Source organism: Poromitra crassiceps (genome assembly GCF_964638095.1).
Source record: "Poromitra crassiceps genome assembly, chromosome: 26".
NCBI classification, from domain to species: Eukaryota; Metazoa; Chordata; class Actinopteri; order Beryciformes; family Melamphaidae; genus Poromitra; species Poromitra crassiceps.
In genome coordinates this window covers 3,514,136-3,535,874 of record NC_139640.1, presented here as the reverse complement: position 1 = coordinate 3,535,874, position 21,739 = coordinate 3,514,136, and the positions used below count along the sequence as shown (strand labels likewise).

The following is a 21,739-nucleotide window of genomic DNA, read 5'->3' as shown; positions in this document are numbered from 1 at the left end:
TGTGTGTGTCTGTGTGTGTGTGCCATGACAAATTGATAAACGGACGGTTTAATCATGTTGCTCTTGTTGCCTTTACAGTTTAGGAAACTGGCTCAGGTGTCAGTGTGTCCGTACGTGTGTGTGTGTGTGTGTGTGTGTGTGTGTGTGTGTGTGTGTGTGTGTGTGTGTGTGCGTGTGTGTGTCTGTGTGTGTGCCATGACAAATTGATAAACGGACGGTTTAATCATGTTGCCCTTGTTGCCTTTACAGTTTAGGAAACTGGCTCAGGTGTCAGTGTGTCCGTACATGTGTGTGTGTGTGTGTGTGTGTGTGTGTGTGTGTGTGTGTGTGTGTTTTTGCACTCTGAGTGCTGCCTGTCAATTTCAATCTTCATCAGGTGGCTGTTGAGGACTTGACCATGAACACATTCATTAGGAACATGGATGTGTGCAAAATAGGGCTGCACAATTAATCTTATTTTCATCATCATCGCAATATGAACATGCGCAATAAACACATTGCAAAGACTGCCTGAAACGCAATGAATCACAAAAGTGGTTTTATTGACATGCGTCATGCATTCCCACTCAGCATCTGATCGTTTTGTCTTGTGTTGTAAATCCAGCGTACACCTTTCCCTTGCAACAGTCCGCTCCACCCCTCTGCCAAAGCCCAAACACGCTGTGTGTAGTTTCAGCTAGTCACTTTTCCACCTCCCCCAAGCGTGAAAACTTTTTTGCGATATTTAGATTTTTTTTTCTCCAAATTTTGCAGCGTTTCCACTCAGGTTTTTTATGTGCGAAATTGAAAATTCACATCATTCCATCAGCCAATGCATCCGCTGAAACACACGCTCGGCACCCCACGGGGAAAACTTAAAATAGTGTTGCACCAACTTCGCAAGCCTGGGTAATACATTAGGCTATATAAATAGTACATTTGAATCTTGTCGGTTAAGGGTTAATGATCGGTTAACGAGCATCTGTTGTCGGTCAGGAGAAAAAAATAACATTTTCACCATCTCTACTTGCGGCCCACCTGCAGTACCTCCACGGCCCACCAGTGGGCCGTTTGGAATCACGGGTCTAGAGGTAAATAGGCCTCATCAATGTTTGGGTATCGGTTGAGTCTTCCCTGTCCATTAAGTGGGATGAGTCTGGATGGATTGAGGGAACGTATCTCTCTCAGGGGAGTTCATTTCCCGGAGAGGAGGAGACAATTAATTAAGGAAAATCGCAGGAAGAAGTTTGTGCTTGTGTTTTTTTACAGAGTGTTAATCAATGAAGTGTGTTTTTTACTGTCCGTTCTATCAGTCATTAGAGAATTCATGTCCTCGCTTCTCCCCCGCGAACACATCTTCAGCCTAAACAGTATGAATAAGGATTGAATATAACTGTCTCTGAGGCACCGTCTCTGTCTCCTCTCATTTTCTAAAAGGCTTATCTTTTTTCCCCTTCCTGCCCCTGTCCATGTTTCTCCCCAGCTCTCTATCTCTCTCTCTCTCTCTCTCTCTCTCTCTGAGAGTCCCTGTGTAACTGACTCTCTCTCTCTCTCTCTCTCTCTCTCTCTCTCTCTCTCTGAGAGTCCCTGTGTAACTGATAGACTCTCTCTCTCTCTGAGGGGTCCCTGTGTAACTGATAGTCTCTCTCTCTCTCTCTCTCTCTCTCTCTCTTAGAGTCCCTGTGTAACTGATAGTCTCTCTCTCTGTCTCTCTCTCTCTCTCTCTCTCTGAGAGTCCCTGTGTAACTGATAGTCTCTCTCTCTCTCTCTCTCTCTGCGGGGTCCCTCCCTGTGTAACTGATAGATTGATATGAGCCTCTCTTCTGCTGAGCGATGTGAGTTATCTTCAGTCGCACGGCGGAGCCTGTATTCATTAACTTAAGCCCGGGCAACTCTGAAACAAAGTGCCTCTCGCTCCTCTAAAGCGCCCAACCACAATGGCTAATAAGTCTTTATGTGCTATTAGGAAGGCTTTGAGAGGCAGCAGCCCCCAACACACACACACACACACACACACACACACACACACACACACACACACGCACACACACACACACACACACACGCCTGCCTGTCTCCCAGTGCCGACTGTCGTTTATTGAAAGGCGTAATGGGAAGCTGGGCTGTGTGTGACTTTAATAGCTCTGTGAAACATTAAAAGTGGAGGATTTATTAGCCTGCTTTTTAACTAATGAATCACGGTTCTGCGCGGCGTCCTGCACTTGCCACTGTGGTAAAAGCCTACCTCGTTTATCCGAATAAATATGTTCGGGAGTGTGTGTGAGAGTGAGAGCAAATGTTGCTCTTGCTGTGGCAGTGTGGCAGACCTGACACACACACACACACACACACACACGCACGCACGCACGCACACACACACACACACACACACACACACACACACACACACAGAAGTACACTAGCGCACTACTGATATAATAACAAACAGCAGAAGGTAATAGGAATGCACAATGATATTGGCATGTCATTTTAACCCATTGATATCTGATGCGGCATTTGTGTGTGTATCCCTTTAAGACCGCGAACCGCGTTAACAAAGGGATATGCACACAAATGAGGGATATACACGCAAATGCTGCATCAGGTATCAATGGGTTAAAAGGCTTTCAAATGAAATATCCGCATCGGCCCGAAAAACAAACATGTCTGCCGATATCACAGGGCTGACTAAATGCAATTGTTTGAAAGAAAATGTTAGACAAAAAAATCGAATAAGTAAGGCATGTTTTTTACATAACCTAAGTTGAAGTAGTTTACTTATTTTCACCAGTGAATGTGTACATTTTGAAAAGCATTGTATTCATGTCTGCATCTGCCATCAATAAGTGGCATAATAAATAATGTGTTAATTCCACTACAGGAGAGACTTGATATTCAATGAAATGAGGTGGAAAAAAGTTGTGTGCATTTATTGGTATTGGTAATTGGCCAAAACAGTTGGAATATATAGTAGGATATCAACACAAAATCCAATACCGTGCAGCAGCCCTAGAAGAAGGTACATATCTGAAATAGATGCAGAAGCCTGACAACCTCCACCAACCGCTCCTCCTGTCAGCTGCTAATTGATAGGAAATCACATTCAAGCTGCTAACAGAGTGTTGAGATACTGAATGACACATTTCCACACAGGCAGCAGTCTGTATTTAGGAGTGCAGGGTGCTTTGCTCCTAAGCTGATGGGTTAAAGCAAATTTATACTGACTGCGGAGTGTCCGGTGTCCGTGGTGTTCATGGCAAGACCGTTCTCTCCGCAGAGGCACATCCTTTTATGCAGTGTCTGCGGAGAGCGGAGAATCCCCCTCCAGGCTCCCGTTGTGTTTTTAGCAGGAATGCAAATGTCACATCAGTTCTTCCGTGTGTGATCCTGATTTATATCGGCGAATAATCAATCCTAGTGCAATTGTAGGCTATTTTCACTTTGTTTTTAGCAAGTAAGTTTGTTGTCTTCTTGTTTTTGTGCTTTGCATTTCATTTTTTCGATCTCAAATCAAGTTTTTATTGACGTAGTAAATTGTAGGCTATTCATCTGCCAGGCGATGCTCAAACCCGTTCATTTTGCACTGATTTCGCCGGTCACTTGGTCAGTTTGTGGAGGCTTCTTCCCTATACAAACCATAGCAAACATTAGCCAATCATAGCCTCGGGAATTGACTGCACGAGCTTGCGGCGGGCTCCGCCGAGTTACATTTTTTTTAGGAGCGCGGAGCTCCGTGGAGTCCCTCCGCAGAGCCTGTGCGGAGCGCCGCGCTCGCCGCACAGAGCCTATGCTCCGTGAACACCGGACACTCCGCAGTTAGTATAAATGAGCTTTTAGGGGTTAGAGTTTGCAGAGGGAAGCAGTCTGCAGAGGGGGAAGTATCTAGAGTGCCATGTAGTCTTATCCAGAGTGCTTTCGTGACATCCCCATGTTGGGGGTGTTGAAAGGCATAAATGATGAGTGACTGTTCACTACCAAGTACCAACTCACACTGTATATTTTCCTTCCGGCTGCACAAATGGATATTAGACACTAGGGGTGGGGGAAAAAATCGATTCACCTAAGTATCGCGATTTTTAATGTCACGATTTTTTGGATCGATCTTTTATTCCAGAATCGATAATCGCCAAAAAAAAAAAAAAAAAAAAATTGTTTTTGTGCTTGCAGTCAGGCCACTCACTGAACAGCAGGCCAGGCGCCGCCTACTGGTTTACTAGTGGTTTTATTACTTTATTAGTTAGTCTGAAGTAATAATTACACTTCAGGGTTAAAGTGGGTGCATCTCATTGTAAAATTGGACTTCAAACGGCCCAAATCTGGCTTCAAACGGCCCAAATTTCATGCGCGTTGGCCCATATCGGCCTGGCCTGCTTGGTATCTAATGCCCGGCCTGAATTATGATCCCAGTCCGCCCCTGTTTTTAACTATATCGCCCAGCCCTACTCATGATATATAATATACAGTCTCTAGTGTATGATTCAACTTTTCCCATGTTCTAATCTAGTGTAAAAAAGCAAACAAACTGAAAAAATAAAAGAAAAAAATAAACAAAAATCGCAATAAATCGTAATATCGAATCGCAATAATCGTAGAATCGCAATACTTAAGAATCGCAATATAAATCGAATCGGCACCCAAGAATCGTGATAGTATCGAATCGGGAGATAAGTGAATCGCCACAGCCCTATTAGACACTTCGGACCATCTTTATTGCGTGTTTTTTTCTTACAGTGCATGCTTTTACTCATTCCTCAACCGAGCGCTCATGGGGTGACGGTGGAACTTTTGGAGCGTGGCCATAGGGGGGCGGATCAGTGTTTGAGACGTCTCCGGCCTGCTCCCATCATTTAGCACTTCCCTTCTCATGTGGAAGTGATGCATTCTGGTATATCGGGGCTTCCAGGCGACCGTCATCAGCCTCTCTCAGCACACCTCCGCTCTCTGGGCTGTTTGGACACCTCGCCCTCTGCTCGCCGGCACGGGAAGCCAGGAGCGAGTTACCGCAGCGCCCCCCCGCCAAGGCCAGGCCAAACACGGAAGTGTGCTGCATCCATAATTAATCCTCCTTGATTGCATTTCCTAATCCAGTTTGTATGTGCGCCTCCACGGCACACACACACACACACACACACGCGCGCGCGCACGCACACACACACACACACGCGCGCGCGCGCGCGCGGATCCAGCTGTGTGTGTGTGTGGGTCTCCTCGTCACACACACACACGCGGCGGCTCCAGGTGTGTTTGCTGCAGGGAAAGCACAAAAAAAAAAACTAACCTAAACAAAACTTGTACCACTGTTCCTTCAGAGGTTGTAGTTGTCATTCTGTGTGTGGGGGGGACTATGTTGTGTGTGGGGGGGATATGCTGTGTGTGTGTGGGGGGGATATGCTGTGTGTGGGGGGGGGTATGTTGTGTGTGTGTGGGATATGCTGTGTGTGGGGGGGTATGTTGTGTGTGTGTGTGGGATATGCTGTGTGTGGGGGGGGGGGTATGTTGTGTGTGTGTGGGATATGCTGTGTGTGGGGGGGGGTATGTTGTGTGTGTGTGGGATATGCTGTGTGGGGATATGCTGTGTGTGGGTGGGGGGGGGGGTATGCTGTGTGTGTGTGTGTGGGGGGGTTATGCTGTGTGTGTGTGTGTGTGTGTGTGTGTGTGGGTGTGTGTAAGGGGGGGGGGGGGGTTGGGGGCTCAGGAGGGTCTTAGTGCTTCTCCAGCAGGTGCTTCTGGACAAAGTGATGGATTACCACCACTTTTTCCTATCTCCATCCCTGACTCCCATCTCTCTGTCTCTCTTTCCATATCTCTCTCCCTCCCCCTCTTTCTCTCTCTCTCTCTCTCCCATCTCCCCCTCTCTCTCTCTCTCCCTCCCTCTCTCTCTCTCTCTCTCTCTCTCTCTCTCCTCTCTCTCTCTCTCTCTCTCTCTCTCTCTGCTTCCTGCTGCTGCTGCCGCTCGCTCAGGAAATGAATGGGCCTCCTGTTTGTTGCATCTGCATCTCACTCTGTCAAACTCCACCATACATCTGCTGTGTGTGTGTGTGTGTGTGTGTGTGTGTGTGTACTACAGATGTCAACCGTTTAACCGTTAACCGGCTGGTTAAACGTTACTAGCTATTAGTTACTCCCCCCCCCCCCCCAAGTAATTCAATCAAAAAAAGTTTGTTGCATGGTCAAATAAAAACAAGCTATACAATCAACTTCTGAAATAGAACTGATGTAGGCGATGTGCTGTGTAATTCTTGTGTATCTTCACATTTTAATTGTCATCGTCTTCAATGAAGTCTCCGACCGCACCACATGTTGAGCGTTGAGCAGCATTCATTGTTGACGCTTGAAAAGATTTAGAGGGGGGAGGATTTTATCCCATTTTCTCCACAATTGTACTTCGCCAATTATTCCCCCCTGCTGCCCCCCGGTCGCTGCTCCACCCTCTGCCGATCTGGGGAGAGCCCAGACTAGCACCATGCTTCCTCAGACACATGAGCAGTAACCGGCAGTAACCTTCTTTTCACCTGACAGCTGGAGCCTCACCGGTAGGACGTAATGTAGCACGTGGGAGGATCACGCTAACGTTACTCTTTACCGTTGCAACACATGCCGGTTCAGAGAAATTGTTTCACAACGTGAGAGCGACTGTATCGCCAAATGACCAAAATGATATAGGCTACGCATTGTTTAACTGCTTAAGCTGCGTTCACACCGACCTATTAAAGTTTTTCGCTGGCATCGAGTTTACATACAAAGTCAATGCAAACCAGCGATTGAGCGTATATTCGCCCGGGAGAAAAATCGCTGGGCGTCCGAGCGACAGAGACAGAGCGATAGGGAGAAAATACGCTCGTCGCCCCAGATGAAATATCCCAACTCGAGCGAAATTACACTGGCATCAGTCGCTCGCTGTTCAACGCTGATTGGCTGCCGTGTGAGAGCGAGTCAAGGATCACACTGGCTTGGAACAAACCGCTGGTTTAATGTGTGGCAACAAACCGCATTGACAGGCTGACAGCTGACATGAAGTGAAGTCTGTACTACCGGTATGGAGCTCACGTTAGGAGCACGCTGATAGGCTTAGCTTGTAAACATCTACGGTGGCTCGTAGTGGACAAACATCATGACATTGCGTAACGTTATAGCCCCCACATGTCCGTCAATTCGTGTGCCTGTTGACGAGCGATTTAAACAGAGCGACAGAGCGATTCCAAAGGGTTGAATCGAGCGACATAGAGAAAAATAAATATCTCGGTGTGAACACAGCTTTACCGTTATGTTGTGCACGGCCGTGTCATTATCGTGGTGCGGCCTCCTGCTGTATTGGAAACTGGCACGGTAATCTACTGGTTTATTTCAGAAGAGGTGGTCAGATCTCACCTGCCTCATCGCTCGGACCTGCGGAGTCTCAAATGTGCTCCTCACGTGACGGCAGACAGACACAGCATAGTGCTCCCTGTGTCATTTGCGCAATACAATACAATTCTAATTAGTTCTAAATTAATAGTTGTAGGCTACTAATTGTCTGTTTGCCTTGCCATTATTTTTCCTATAATTCTGCTTTCAGAGCTAGTTACTAATTATTAAAGCCCCATTCAGCAAGTTTTCCAAGTTTTGCTATTGGGGAAACTGCGCCCTCTGCGTGTATTAGTATCGATAACGATATCGCCGTTCAAAGTCAACAAAACACAGCGCCAGAAAGCTCTATGTACATGTTGTGACATCGGGTACTCACCATGTGATGAAATAATAATCCATAGTTCCGTGAAACATCATTTTCGTAGCAAATCCGAATCGAGTTACTTCCTGGTTTCCAGGAACACAACGCTGCCGCTGTAGAGCGCATGCGCACATCTTTTATTTTATTTTTTTATTGCCACGGGACGTGGCAGACAAACTGCTTAGTCCCAGGGCTGGCCAATGGAGGGCGGTGTGGGATAAATAAAGACGAGAGTCTCCCTATTACAAGTCAATCTACGATGTCCTATGACTAAAAAGCTCTTATATTACAGTAAAAAATGTCAAAAATCTTACTGATTGAGGCTTTAAGTTATTACAAAAAACAATAATAATCGAATCGAATAATCGAATCGAATGAGAGGCAATTTTGTAATATGATAACAAGTAGGCATATTATGTACTATTACAGTTACAACCGGCCCTTTGAGGGCAACCATAATGCTGATGTGGCCCACGATGAAATAGAGTTTGACACGCCTGGTTTACGTCCTCCATCCACCCCGGCCACAACAACCATACTGGCCAGCACACTATTTCAATAGCAGACTCTATGATGACCGTTGTCCTGTATAGGGACGGTCCCATCCCATACCCGTATCGGTATCGGAGCCGATCCGTGCCAAAATCACTGGATCGGATATCTGACGGGGAAAAGAAGTAGAATCTGATCCCATCCATAGCCTAAACCAGGGGTGCCCAACCTTTTTTGACCCAAGATCTACTTTTCAAGTAGCCAGCCTCCCGAGATCTACCAGTCCAGTTTCAACATCGCAAACGCACACACATCGTTTCCAGCCTGCAGTAACTAACCTCACAACACTTTCTCGTTGTCCCACAACCACTTGACATTAGGGCTGTGAATCTTCACTGGCCACATGATTCGATTCGATTACGATTCAGAGAGCTACGATTCAATTCGATTACGATTATCGATGCATCTCGATGCATCGATAATCGATGCATCACTTTTTTCCCCCAATACATGATTTATTTTTTCTCACTGTGTGGCTACTTTTAAAATAAAAGTGCATTTGGAATTGCATTGTATTACAATCCATAATTAAAATAAACAACTGCATGTACTTCCATTACATTTTATTTGATTATTAAAAAAAACATTTTTTTTTTTAAATAATCGATTTTTGACGCGATCGACCTGGGGTCAGTCCGCGGTCGACCAGTAGACCGCGATCGACTGGTTGGGCATCCCTGCCCTAAACTATCACTAAATGCTTCACTAAACATTGAGAAATGTGCAGTCACGGACGCAGATGAACAACCGCAGCATCGTGCATGTGAACAGAGAGTGAGATTGCACTGTGTTGTCACCACATACTGTGTTGATCAAGGAAGTAAAAAGCCGAGTGCAATTGAATACGATGCGAGCGTTTTAAGCGTTGGAAACGTCAACATTGCAGCCTGCCTGCCTGATACAATGCTCACTGTTTCACACACAAACAACCTGACGGCTACGTTACAGGTATCGTGCCATCCATCCCTAGTCCTGTATAACATTGATACACGTATCTACAAACGTGATATACAGCGTATTGTTGGTTCAGTAATAATGTTGATATCCTACATATCCGCCCATTGCAGAAATGTACAATGCCGACAATTTAGTGTGGCGACGAGGCTGGTGTGTGTGTTTGGTGTATGTAGCATGGTGTGTGTGTTTGGTGTGTGTAGCACCAGGCTGGTGTGTGTGTAGCATGGTGTGTGTGTAGTACTAGCACCAGGCTGGTGTGTGTGTTTGGTGTGTGTAGCATGGTGTGTGTGTTTAGTGTGTGTAGCACTGCGTTAGGCTGGTGTGTGTGTTTGGTGTGTGTAGCGTTAGGCTGGTGTGTGTTTGGTGTGTGTAGCACTGCGTTAGGCTGGTGTGTGTGTTTGGTGTGTGTAGCACTGCATTAGGCTGGTGTGTGTGTTTGGTGTGTGTAGCATGGTGTGTGTGTTTGGTGTGTGTAGCATGGTGTGTGTGTTTGGTGTGTGTAGCACTGCGGTAGGCTGGTGTGTGTGTTTGGTGTGTGTAGCACTGCGTTAGGCTGGTGTGTGTGTTTGGTGTGTGTAGCATGGTGTGTGTGTTTGGTGTGTGTAGCACCAGGCTGGTGTGTGTGTAGCACTGCGTTAGGCTGGTGTGTGTAGCATGGTGAGTGTGTTTGGTGTGTGTAGCTGGTGTGTGTGTTTGTGTGTGTGTAGCACTGCGTTGTTGTTTTTGTTGCGGTTTAGCTGGTGTGTGCGTGCGTATGCGTGGGTGTGTTTGGCCAGGTCATTTAGTACTCTGCATGCAGGCTTGGAGCAGGCTGATAAGCCGTTTTGCAAAAACTGGCAATTAAAAGTTGATCATGCTGTCAATTCAAACGGAATGAAATGGAACCAGAAAGTAATTAAAAGGATGGCGTGAAAACGACAACAATTATATCTCTTAGCTTCCCATTACCGATGCACAGAGGAATTGAATTCGTTTAGCGGCTCATACAGTGACTCATACAGTAAACACACAATAACACAAAAACAACAACAACAGTAGTTGGTTCTTGTGATTTTGTGTACAGACTGGCTGCCCGCCTCCGTTTCACCTTTAAAACCAGGGAACAGGGAGGCAAATTGCAACGGACAACATTGGTATTTAGCTATTGCTGTTGAATCGTTACCCGCAATCTATGTGGGTCCAATTAGTGTGTTTTAAATGGCTGGTGGATTGGCGGGATATTCCCAGTCCTCCCAGTTTGCCCATATGGCCGTAGGCTGTGTATCCGCTCTGTTAATGAGCCTGTCAGCTTCCATCCCACTCAGCGTCCGCTGAGATGGTCTGACTGGAGCCTTATCGTATGCACGCGCACACTCAGAGTATCCCACTGCTAAGGACACCTGCTCAGGGTTGCCAGATCTCTTTTTTCCCTGCATGCTTGTTTCTCTTCTCGTGAGATCTGGCAGCGTTGCACCTGCTTAGACACTGCAATAAATCAGTTGGTCTCGAGCTTTTTAAACGCCCACTACCCCCTTTCCCTGATTTCTGAATCCAAGTAAACCCTCTTTACCCAACTACAACATTTTGTTTAATTGGTACCATATTTCCCGTCATTAATTTTTATGCTTTTCTCATTTTACCACTAACATGTTTTGTTTTGTGTGTTTTGCTGACATTTTATCTCACTATTTTATCTTTCTGTAAAGCACATTGATTGGCATTTTATGTTTGAAATGTGCTATATAAATAAAGTTTATTATTATTATTATTTAGAAAACTGCAAGACGAAGCTATAGCATGCGATGCAATGAATGAATGAGTTGCAATTAGTGCCTCCCGTCCGAGCAGATTTATTTGGACATTTTTTCATTCATTTTCATGATTTATTCTTACATTTTTCCATTTCCCCTTTTTCTCTCAACTACCCCTTGTAGTACCTCCACGTACCCCTAGGGGTACACATACTCCAGTTTGGGAACCACTGTTTCATTATCTTTCTCTTCACACACTCACTCTTCCACTCACACACACATACACGCACGCAGGCACACACACACACACACACACACACACACACACACACACACACACACACACACACACACACACACACACACACACACACACACACACACACACACACACACACACACACACACACACACACACACACACAGAGAGACCCAGAGATGTTTTTGCTCCTGAGTATCTTCATACTGGAGGTTTGGTGCTGGGTCGGTAGCAGCGAGCCAGCCTGGGCACGCTGGAGCCAGCTGGGTTTTAGAGATTGGTTCTGTTCTGTCCTGGACTCAAACAGCTGCTCTCATTACAAACTTTATTTATTTATTTATTTAACTGGGCTGCTGAAACACTGAGCACAGATGTGTGTATGCTCCTCTATTAGTCAGCTGGGCTCAGCAGAGTTTTCACTCTGGATGTGAGGTGTTGGGGCGTAGCAGAATGCTACGAGGACCTTTAGGTCAGTGGTTCTCAAGTGGTGGGTCGCGACCCACTTTTGGGTCGTGCATGTGTGCAAGTTCTTCTCCTCCTTGAGGACGCTGGTGTGTGCGACCGACATTGCTGTCGTTCAGAGCAGGGATTCCGCTAGGATTTTTTCTGGCTGGCCAATGCAGCCGGTATCATTCCAAAATTCCGGCCTTATAGAATATTTACCGGCCTCGTCAAGTAGGCTTTTGAAAAAAGATCGATTTAATATTTTTTTTAAATACATAACATATTTTTAGCAAATTAAAATTTCATTTTAAAATAATTTTTGTTTGTGTTTATTTCAAAATAATTATCTAGGCTATGCACTGCTGTCTGTGCTTACAGTGCAAAGGGAGCGAGGCAAGCCTCACCACTTGTTAATTAATGAATTAATGAATTAGGTTCGGGTTTGAATTTACGTTCAGAAATAACATTTAAACAGCAATAAAACACACAAAAACAAAGGCTATGATGCAATCATCCAAGAAATGTATTTATAAGGGCGTCTTCTTTACTCGACTTGGCTTTATCAGTGTGTTGTTTGGGCACTTTGCTGTCGTGTTAAATGAGCAGCTGCGTGGTGCGTGCAGATGCTTTCAGAGTGATAGAGCCTTTGGTGAAGCCGTTTTTCTTACTCACCTTTTCACAGATGGTGCAGAATATTTGTAACCTGACGCTGCCAGATGGACGGTTTAGCTCCACATTACGTTTCACTAAACCAGTCGATCTGGGAATGCAGTAACCCGACCCGCTGACGGAGGCGGGCACTTTTTCCAACCTACTTGGCAGGTGATTGGATGACCCATCTGTCTATCACCGCTGGTGCGTGTTAACTTCAACCAATCAGATCGCCATGCCTCTGACGTCACGTTTGCGACCGGAGGAAGGTGCCTGTGCCTGATCTCCGTGGTAGTCTATCATTGATTGAGTCCTCACCGTCCTCATCGTCGTAAAGTCGCCTTCGAAGCATGACGTCCGATTATAACAAACTAGTTGTGTGGCTTAGCCTTCCCAAATGTTGAGGGTCGTTTTTTAGAATTTAATACATAGAATTGGGAACGTTACATTCAATTTCATTCAGACTGCCTGTCACTTCCGCGGCGGCAGCCATGTTGACGAGTGAAAAGAACTACAAAGACCATGTACCCACTACTTGCCCAGACGAGCCTAAGCGCGCCTAAGGCTGCCGCTGATTCGTCGAGCCGGCAATGGTTCGGCCAATCATCTTAACTGCCTGTGCATGACAAGATGGATTACGTCGAGAGAATGTCTTTTGATCTCGCGAGGTTATCCATCTTGCAAGCAAGGTTAGAACATTTGATCTTTTCCATCCACATTTTTAGTCTAACCCATTGGAACTTCTCCTGCCATTCTGGGTTAAATCTTTTGTCTTTTTTTGCCTTTGGCGACGACGGCCGCAGTGTTTCCTCTTCTTCTTCAGGAGTAGCAGGAGCTTGACACTTTTCTGTCGTCTTTCTGGCCTCGGCTGAAGTACTTATTGCACCATCGTTACGGTTAAAAAAGAACTTGCCTTGTCTGTTTGATGACGTATCAGAGCCCCCACTGAGAGGATTAAGGAGGCGTGGCAGGAGGAACTTGGTGTTGACTTGTCTGAGGTTATATGGGACAGGAGTTTGTCTGTGGTTCAACTCTGCTCAATTAACAGCAGACACCAGCTGATCCAATTCAAGGTTACTCATCGTCTTCATTATTCCAAGTCCAGGTTGCACAAGATCTACCCTTCTGTCTCTCCACTATGTGATAGGTGTCAGGTGTCAGAGGGTACACTATCCCATGCTTTTTGGTTTTGCCCTTCACTGTCTGGATTTTGGGCCAAAATATTTGATTGGTACTCTAAGGCCTATAGAATAACCCTTCGTCCCTATTTGGGATCCATTTCTGGCCTACTTAGACGAGGTTGAAGGCAACAAGTAACTTTCCCAGCTGACTTTTCATGGACCCCTTGCATGGGATCCCACGCACATCTCTTACAAGCACAATAAGCACTTGATGTGGCTGATAGCACAACATTGTAACATTGAAATGTTGATATATATATATTTTTTGTTTTTGTTTTGTTTTGTTCTGTTTTGTCTGAGCCTGTTTTTGTTCTGAAAATTAAAAAAAAAACTTGCCCAGCTATGTCTGCTTTGCCTTTTTGATCTCATCAAAGCGCTGTCGGCCGCCCGCCGTGCGGGATGCTGCTGCAGCGCAGTGTGCGCATGGTGAATGATGGCTGCTGAAACACCGTCGGCTCGATTTTTCCTTTTTTCACCAAACACTCCACATGACAGCGGTGCGAAAATACATAGGCTATATATACAAGTCTATATTTAAGTTGTAGCCTATTGGCAACATCATTTAGGCTATAGATCACACAATATTAGGCTAGTTTATATAAGGAATTTATTTATTTGGCATATTTCCAACCGGCCAATTGAGCGGGCAACCTCTTAATTTACCGGCCCACGGGAACAAATACCGGGCTAAAAGCCGGCAATTGCCGGCTAATGGAATCCCTGGTTCAGAGGCTCATTTTTAAAGTTAGAGTGATGATACTGGTATCATGAAACTAGAAGACGTAAGGGCCTGTGTCCACCTAGCGTCTTTTTCATACCGTTAAATGCTGGGAGTGCGCTGGGGAGCGCTGATCTCAGCGCACAATATACAAGGAAGCAGTCTGAAACTAACGTTAGTTCAGTGCGGTAGCTAGCTTGATAGCTGACAGCTAACATTAGCAAACAACACACATACAGTGATTTAGCTCAACACTCACCAGAAATATCAAGTGTCTAGCCCAGTGATACTCAACTGCATACTCAACCGCATGTGGCCCGCGATGGAATTGCATTTTTTTTTTTACACTGCACCTGAACACAACATGCAAGATACCCGCTGAATAAGTGTCCAAATGTTCATGTAATTCTGGCCAATACTCACACTTATGTTATAGCATTTCAGTCTGGAATATGGAATATCTTTCAATAATCTATGATTTAGCTGCTAAATTGTCAAATACCGCCGTCTCCTCGCAACCCAGGCACTTACTGTATGTATGTACTTAACCTAAGTAACTATCCGGTGTGCACAACATTGTCAGACTAAACTCTGTCTGACACCTACAATCCGCTACAGAAAAATGTATATTGTTTGTTTATTAACTGGCCCCTGGCCTTCTATCATTTCACGAAAGTGGCCCCCGGGCAAAGCAAGTTGAGTATCCCTGCCCTAAGGCAACCATTGGTACCAAACATGTCATTCATTGTAGAATGTAGAGCTGAACAGTCACGTGACATTTCTTGCCATGGAAGTGAGTTTCCCATTCATTTCTCCATAGACATTTAGAACATTTTACTTGAAGCAAAAACAAAAAAATAACTCACTTCACTTGTGACCTAGGATAATCACAGCCTCACAAAACTTTACAACCACAAACTAAAGAGATAGACCATTCAGAAAAGAGCACCACAAGTTTAACTTATGTAAGCAATGGCATACAGTGTATATACCTGGTTTTCAAGATGAGTCTGCTTTTTGCTTTCATTCAAGAAAGGTCTGCCTTTTTATTTCATATTTCATACAATTCAACTTAGACTCTTGAAACTTCATGAGCATCACCAGTTTAAACTTATTTAAAAAGTATATTATATACTGTAGGCCAGGGGTCTGAAAAGTGGCCCAAGCCTACTCCTCAGGGTTAATGTGTATATGTAAAAAAAAGTTGTCTGTAAAAAGGAAGAAAAAAATAAAATAAAAATGCGGTGCTCTGGTGGACCACAAACCACTGCTGAAGATCTGAAATTTGGTCGTGACTCATTGACTAAGGGAAACTATAGGTCATGAGCTAGAGCAGTTGAGGACCACTGCTTTAATTCTGCTTTTTAATTAATAATTCTGTATACAGGAAAAACCTTGGTCTGTGTACTGGTTGTTTTGTTTCAAAAGAGTTGCTTTTAAAATGACTTAATTACGCATCAAACATCTGTTTACTGTTCAGCTGAGTGACCGTACTTATTGATAGTTTGTTAATGAATTAGACTAGCTACTGTATCATCTGTAACAAAACTAAGAACCTATCGCCTCATAAAAGACAGTTACTGTGTAGAACCCTATGTGAAATTTGACTTAAAGGTCCCAATTCGTGCAGCTGTAACCTCTTAAAAATGTGTGTCTCTGGTCCATAAAACATGATTCTGGATTAATTTGTCGAAAATATAGCAACCCCGTTTGTTGTGACGGAGTTCTCACTTCCTCATCTCGTCGCTTCCCAGGAGTGGTCTGTTTCTATAATATATTCAGAACTAACAGTTCCCATTGGCCGCTGGGGGAGAGCCCGCCCCAGGCTCCCAGCGGCCAATCAGATTAGCGTCCGTGGACCAGCACGCTAGGTTGTGTCCACAACTAATGTTAGCAACGAGCTATCGCTAACTTAACGGTTGCTACGCTAAACAGGACATCTCAAAATGCCTAGACTTACCGAATGCAGCTCCGCAGTTGCTGGATCACGTACAGTTGGCATCGCTCCAGCTAGAAGTGTTAATTTTGTGGCTAAACCTTGATTGTACTGCCCCAGATTGTTGAAACATTCTGGGCTGAAATGGTTAGCACAGACCAACAGGCCATGATGAATCTCGCGCTGAAACAGCTTGCTATGGCAAAGAATAGACAAAATGGCGCAGGTAGCTTGTGTGAGAGAGATCGCGCGCAGTATGCTAAAGGCATTATCCTGAAATCTTCATTTCAGGATAATTTTCTCTTCCAAATGAAGTAGAAAATGGTACCTAGTGCCTGTCATCTGGCAGAATTCCTATCCCATAAACTAACTACTAACTTGGCCAATTGTTAGAAACATGAACAAAAAACAAAAACTATAATCTCTAAGAATGCAAAGAAATGTAACTGGCTCGTTAAAACGCGCATTCCAGGAATATCGTATTTACAGAAATAGCGTAAAATGCGCGCGCCTGAGAGCGTGGTTGTCAGGGGTCTGCCCTCGGAGATTCCAGGCGGGCGGGCAGCACCCATGCATCGGATTGTCCGCTCACTCCGCACGAAGCAGCCTGGCTGCCTGGTACTCCGCGGATCCCACTCGCGTAGCACGACAACACGCTGAATCCCACTCGATTTGGGGGTGGAACACGCCATGATTGACCAATGCCAAAGCCAGTCGACAGAATTGTCAAATCAAATCATCGACATGATACTATGACCCGCCTCGCAACTTGTCATCTCAGACAAATTATGTTTTCAGTCTGAAAGGGACTGCGACGCACGTGACAAACAGGTTCAGTTCGACTTTAATAAATCAATCATCAATCAATCTAAAGTAAACCAAGAATTAGTATGTTTACAGTCATTCATTCTCCCTGTAACCCAGAGCGAGAGAGGTCATTCAAAGTTGCCTCTTAATAACACATGGCCCAATGAAAACACACATGGTGATGTGAAGGCCTTCCCACTAAGAACAAAAATCAGCTGGTAATTAAATGGATGACATTGAAAGTTTAAACGAATTGAATTAATGAATCCAATGAAGAAAGCTTCTCTCTATGGATTAAAACATTTCAATATAAGACAATTAACAGCAAATTGGCATCATTTTATGCAGGCAGAAACCACAAGAGTCTCTGACCGTTTGAGTTTGTGTCGGGCGATTTATCAGCAAACTTCACCGAAAAACAATGCTGATTTATTTTGCACATGAATCTCACACGCAGTATATTGTATGACATCACTGGTCTACAGCTGAACTCAAATCAACGCTCAATAACAAACTAGATGAAAGTCTGCAAAATGGTTGACAGTTTTTGGATATGTCTGAGATCATGATGCAGAATAAATAATTTTCAAAAATTAATAAATAAATAATAAATAAATAAATCAAAAATTGTTTTTCTGTGAAGTTCTCCATTAACAGCTGCATATCACCCATTGAAGTAGAGTAACCACCTCTCCCACTGTATATTTACAGCACACCCTATAGGCACGTTTTGGTAGCCACAGCTGGAAGGACGTGCACGCATATAATTAGCACAATAATGAAGCCAGAGAGATTTTAAGGAGAGAATAAAAAAGCACTGAAGATTTCCAAAGATCATTAAACGATGGGCAACTTCCTATTTACAACATGTATGCTTTACCTCAAGGTGAATATTGGGGCAGGCATACATTTGCATGAATTAGCATGTTTAAGGAGTGCGGGGACACCGGCTCCTCGTTACAAACAGACAAAGTCGATAAATCAAAAGGAGAGGGCCAACCGCTAAAGTGATTGTTGCGGCTCTGCGGTTGCCACAGAGACGTGGGAATGGAGTGTGTGCAGGAGGCTTGCAAAATAGGGTGAAACGCGGTGGTCCATAATTCAGAGATGAATATTTATAAGGGGGGGCTCCGAGGACTCGGCCTTGGGGGAAATAATTGTGGTGGACAAGAAGCAGAGTGGAATCAGCAGCGTCCCTGTTCAGAGAGAGTAGAAACAGCCCCGCAGTCATTGAGACAACGTGCTCGCTAATATCCATTCTTTTTCTCGTTAAGTCCTAGACGGAGTGGAGTTTGAGCATTTATGGAGTCGGTGATATAATAACCTAGATGGTATTTTTGAAATCTGGGAGCTTGACAATGCATTAATATACTGCCAGTAACGTTTGTTGATGAGCAACTTTTATTTTGAGCAAATGTAGGGCAGAGCGAGAAGCTCCAATTGGATAATAGTCTTTGACGAAATCTAGAAGAAATGTAGCTACACCGGACAGTCACTTGACTCTCCTCCTGCACTCCCCCCACTCCTCTGTCTCAGTCTTTAACATGGCCCGCTAAGCTATGGCCTGTATAGTCTCGGTTTCCAGACGTTTGGTGAGCGGCGCCGACAGCGCCACCTAACCACCAAACGTCTGGGAATTTACTGTTCCAAATCTGGTTCAGAGCCCGGCGAGAACGGCCGGCAGCAGACACGCCTACATTTATTATTAGAATTTTATTTGGTAGCGGCAATGCAATGTTTCATAGTTCCAATATAGAGCAAGACGCTGATGTGCTGCAAAGAGAGTTTATACCTGTTTTTTTTTTTTACAATAATTTTTCCTACCCGGAAGTGGTCCGCTTGCCACTGTGAGTCATCAGCAGGCTCTGTAACGTTAGCCTCGGGAGTCGGGCTTATCGCTGGGGGAAAGACCTCTAGCCGCCGGGGCCGGATGAAACGCGTCCTATTAACAGGTTATGTTTGTTTCTAAGTGATTCATATGTTTCTCCGCAAACGTGGCGATGTTTTGCGAGACACCGGTTCTGCATGAGCGTCACTGATTGGTTCTCCGATGCAAGGCTTCCAACAGCACCACCTAACGTTATGAAAAGATTGAAATAGTAATATTCTCAGTCTTACAGTAGTGAAACGGATTAAGACTGAGAGCTGAGTCTATGGCCTGTATACGTGACGCTGTGGCTCGCCGTCCATCAGAGCACATTGCATGGCTGAAACCACACAACCGACACTTCTTAAGTTGACTCTAATAAAGTTGCTCTTTGATGCATTAATAACCTCCCATCTCTGCGGGGCCGGCTTCCGAACTGCCCCCCAGCTCCCCCCCCCCTCCTCGTCTGACATGCACTCTTTAATTATTTCTTTCTATAAGTGTTGGAGCGAAACGAGGGGAAGAGGAAAAAGTGATGACATACTCCTAATGAATCTGTGAATAAATGATACTGCTGTCTAAGCTAAGCTTAAGGCATCCTAAAACCAGCCCGAGTGGGAGAGAGAGGTGGAGTGGAGGAGGGGGAGCGAGACGGGGGGTAAAAGAGAATAAGAGAAAAGCAGCAGATGTGGAGGTAGACAAAAAATAGACCTAGAACGACAGTGACCTCTGTCGAGCTACCAAACTACACCACTCCTCTATAGCAGGACAGTAAACAGGGGCGGTTTTAGACCCTTTTTCGGCGGGCTTCAGCCCACCCAAAAATAATCTCAGCCCACCCTAGAAAATTGAGTTTTTTTTTTTTTTTTTTTTTTAACAGTACAGTTTTTACATACACATTAAATTGATATGGATGGATCTATACCTCTTATTAGGCTATAAATACTCTGGTTGGTTGGTTGGTTGGTTGGTTGGTTGTTATATTTGCCTTTTGGTTGACAGCACAAAGAGGGAGAGAGGAGGATAGTGAGGGAGAGGAGGAGAGAGAGCAGGATGGAGTTGGCACAGAAAGAGAGAGAGAGCAAGAAACAGGTGAGAGGTAGGCAAGACCCAGAATATCTTTATTGTCAGATTTGATTTTGAATTCCATGAGTATCTGTATTGTATCACAGTTAACATGAGACTCTAACTCAAAATAGTATTTTTCTGTATTATCTAACAGTGTTAAGTTCTTGTACATTACATAATGGGGGTACGGTGGCGCAGTCGGTAGCGCTGTCGCCTCACAGCTAGAAGGTCCTGAGTTCGATTCTCGCCTGGGACGCTGTGGGCGCTGGAGTTGTGACCCCCCCCATATCTTCAGTGCCCACTGCCCAGGTGGGCTATCTCGTCGAAAGGGCCTTTCTGTGTGGAGTTTCTGTGTTCTCCCCGTGCCCCCCAGGGGGTTCCTCCGTACATAACCCCTCACTAAAAACATGCAGAAGATCGTCATCCGACCAGTGACGACAACATCTGAAGTTGGTCCAATGATGGTCCAATGAAGGTCCCCGGGCGCTGGAAAGAAATAGCGACCACTGCTCCTGGCCTGCCCCCTGGAGGAAAGGACAAGCCTGGATGGGTCAAATGCAGAGGACATATTTCACCGGCCACCGTCAGCATGAGTGTGTGTTGTGGCCGCATGCATGTGTTGTAGTGTGTTCGTGTGACAATAAAGACGGGCTTCCGTCTGAAATCGTGTTTTTAATCGTGACGTATCACCTGGTGTTATTCCTGCTGTACTCTACTCAGCCTGGTCTTCCCTCTTTTGTCTGCGCGTGTGTGTGTGTGTGTGTGTGCGCGTGTGTGTGTGTGTGTGTGTGTGTGTGTGTGCGCGTGCGTGCTCTCAGATAGGGCAGCTGGTATTCCAGGGCATGCAGCGTCTGAACAGGATCCAGTCTCTGGTGTTTGAGACGGCCTACAACACCAACGAGAACCTGCTGATCTGTGCCCCGACCGGCGCCGGCAAAACCAACATCGCCATGCTCACCGTGCTGCACGAGATCCGCCAGCACGTGCAGCCAGGGGGCGTCATCAGCAAGGACAAGTTCAAGGTACTGTACAGGACCGTGGAAAACACGGGCCTAGCCTAGTGGACTAGCACAGGCTTTGACAGAGGAAGTGGTACTGAAAGATGTAGTTCACTCCAATGGCCACTTGAGGCTGTATCCAAAAAGGAAGTCATTTCCCGTTCACCCCATGTTAAAATGCCCAAATTTGTAACAGGATTAAAACATGTTTACAGCAATACAGCCTAACCCTCCAAAACACGCTATACACGCGGACTGTCTCCGCATGTCTGGGAACGCCCACAAAATGTTAAACGGCTGGCGCGCGAGTGGGGTAAAACCGCCCATATATCTCATGGGCTGACTCACCAAAAGACGGTGCTGCGGCTCTAAACTACAGGTTTGGGGGTTCTAGAGCAGAACACAAGACGTCTGCTCAGATGTGCGTTTACTGAGGTGGTTAAATCCCCCATCTTGTCTGCCTGGGCTGGGCTATCAGCTAAATTCTAACTTTGCTGAATGGATAGAACGGGGGTTTTTACCCGACTCTGACCACGCCCCCAGCCAGGCTGAGCCAGCTAACCAGCGTCTATGACGAGACGTGGCCTCAACCTATAGCTAATTTCATCTTTCATGACAACTGTACGGGGGTGAATTTTTATGTAAGTCAAATAGACGATAGAAAAGACTGTTTTGGGGTGATTGACAGGTTGCCTGTCCAGTGATCGTACAGCTTGACCAATTAACCTTTTGTCACAGCAGTCACTTTGTGTCTAAAAGGCAGGGTAAACACAGGTGCATTAAGATGGAAGTAGGGTGCGCACATCAGCTCAGCTCAGCAGGTCAGGTGCAGGAGGACAAATACATGATCAACTTAGAAAAGAAATCAAGTGTGCACACTGAAA

At 45.3% G+C, this 21,739-nt stretch overlaps 1 pseudogene across 1 annotated transcript in view; it reads left to right on the top strand.

Moving 5' to 3' along the window:
* LOC310798895 (activating signal cointegrator 1 complex subunit 3 pseudogene) overlaps positions 1-20,918 on the top strand; it is a 48,994-nt pseudogene extending 28,076 nt beyond the window's left edge. Inside the window, exon 3 of the transcript in view lies at positions 20,676-20,918. The product of the transcript in view is annotated as an activating signal cointegrator 1 complex subunit 3 pseudogene (transcript). The remainder of the gene's footprint in view (positions 1-20,675) is intronic.
* The last annotated feature ends 821 nt before the right edge of the window (positions 20,919-21,739 follow it).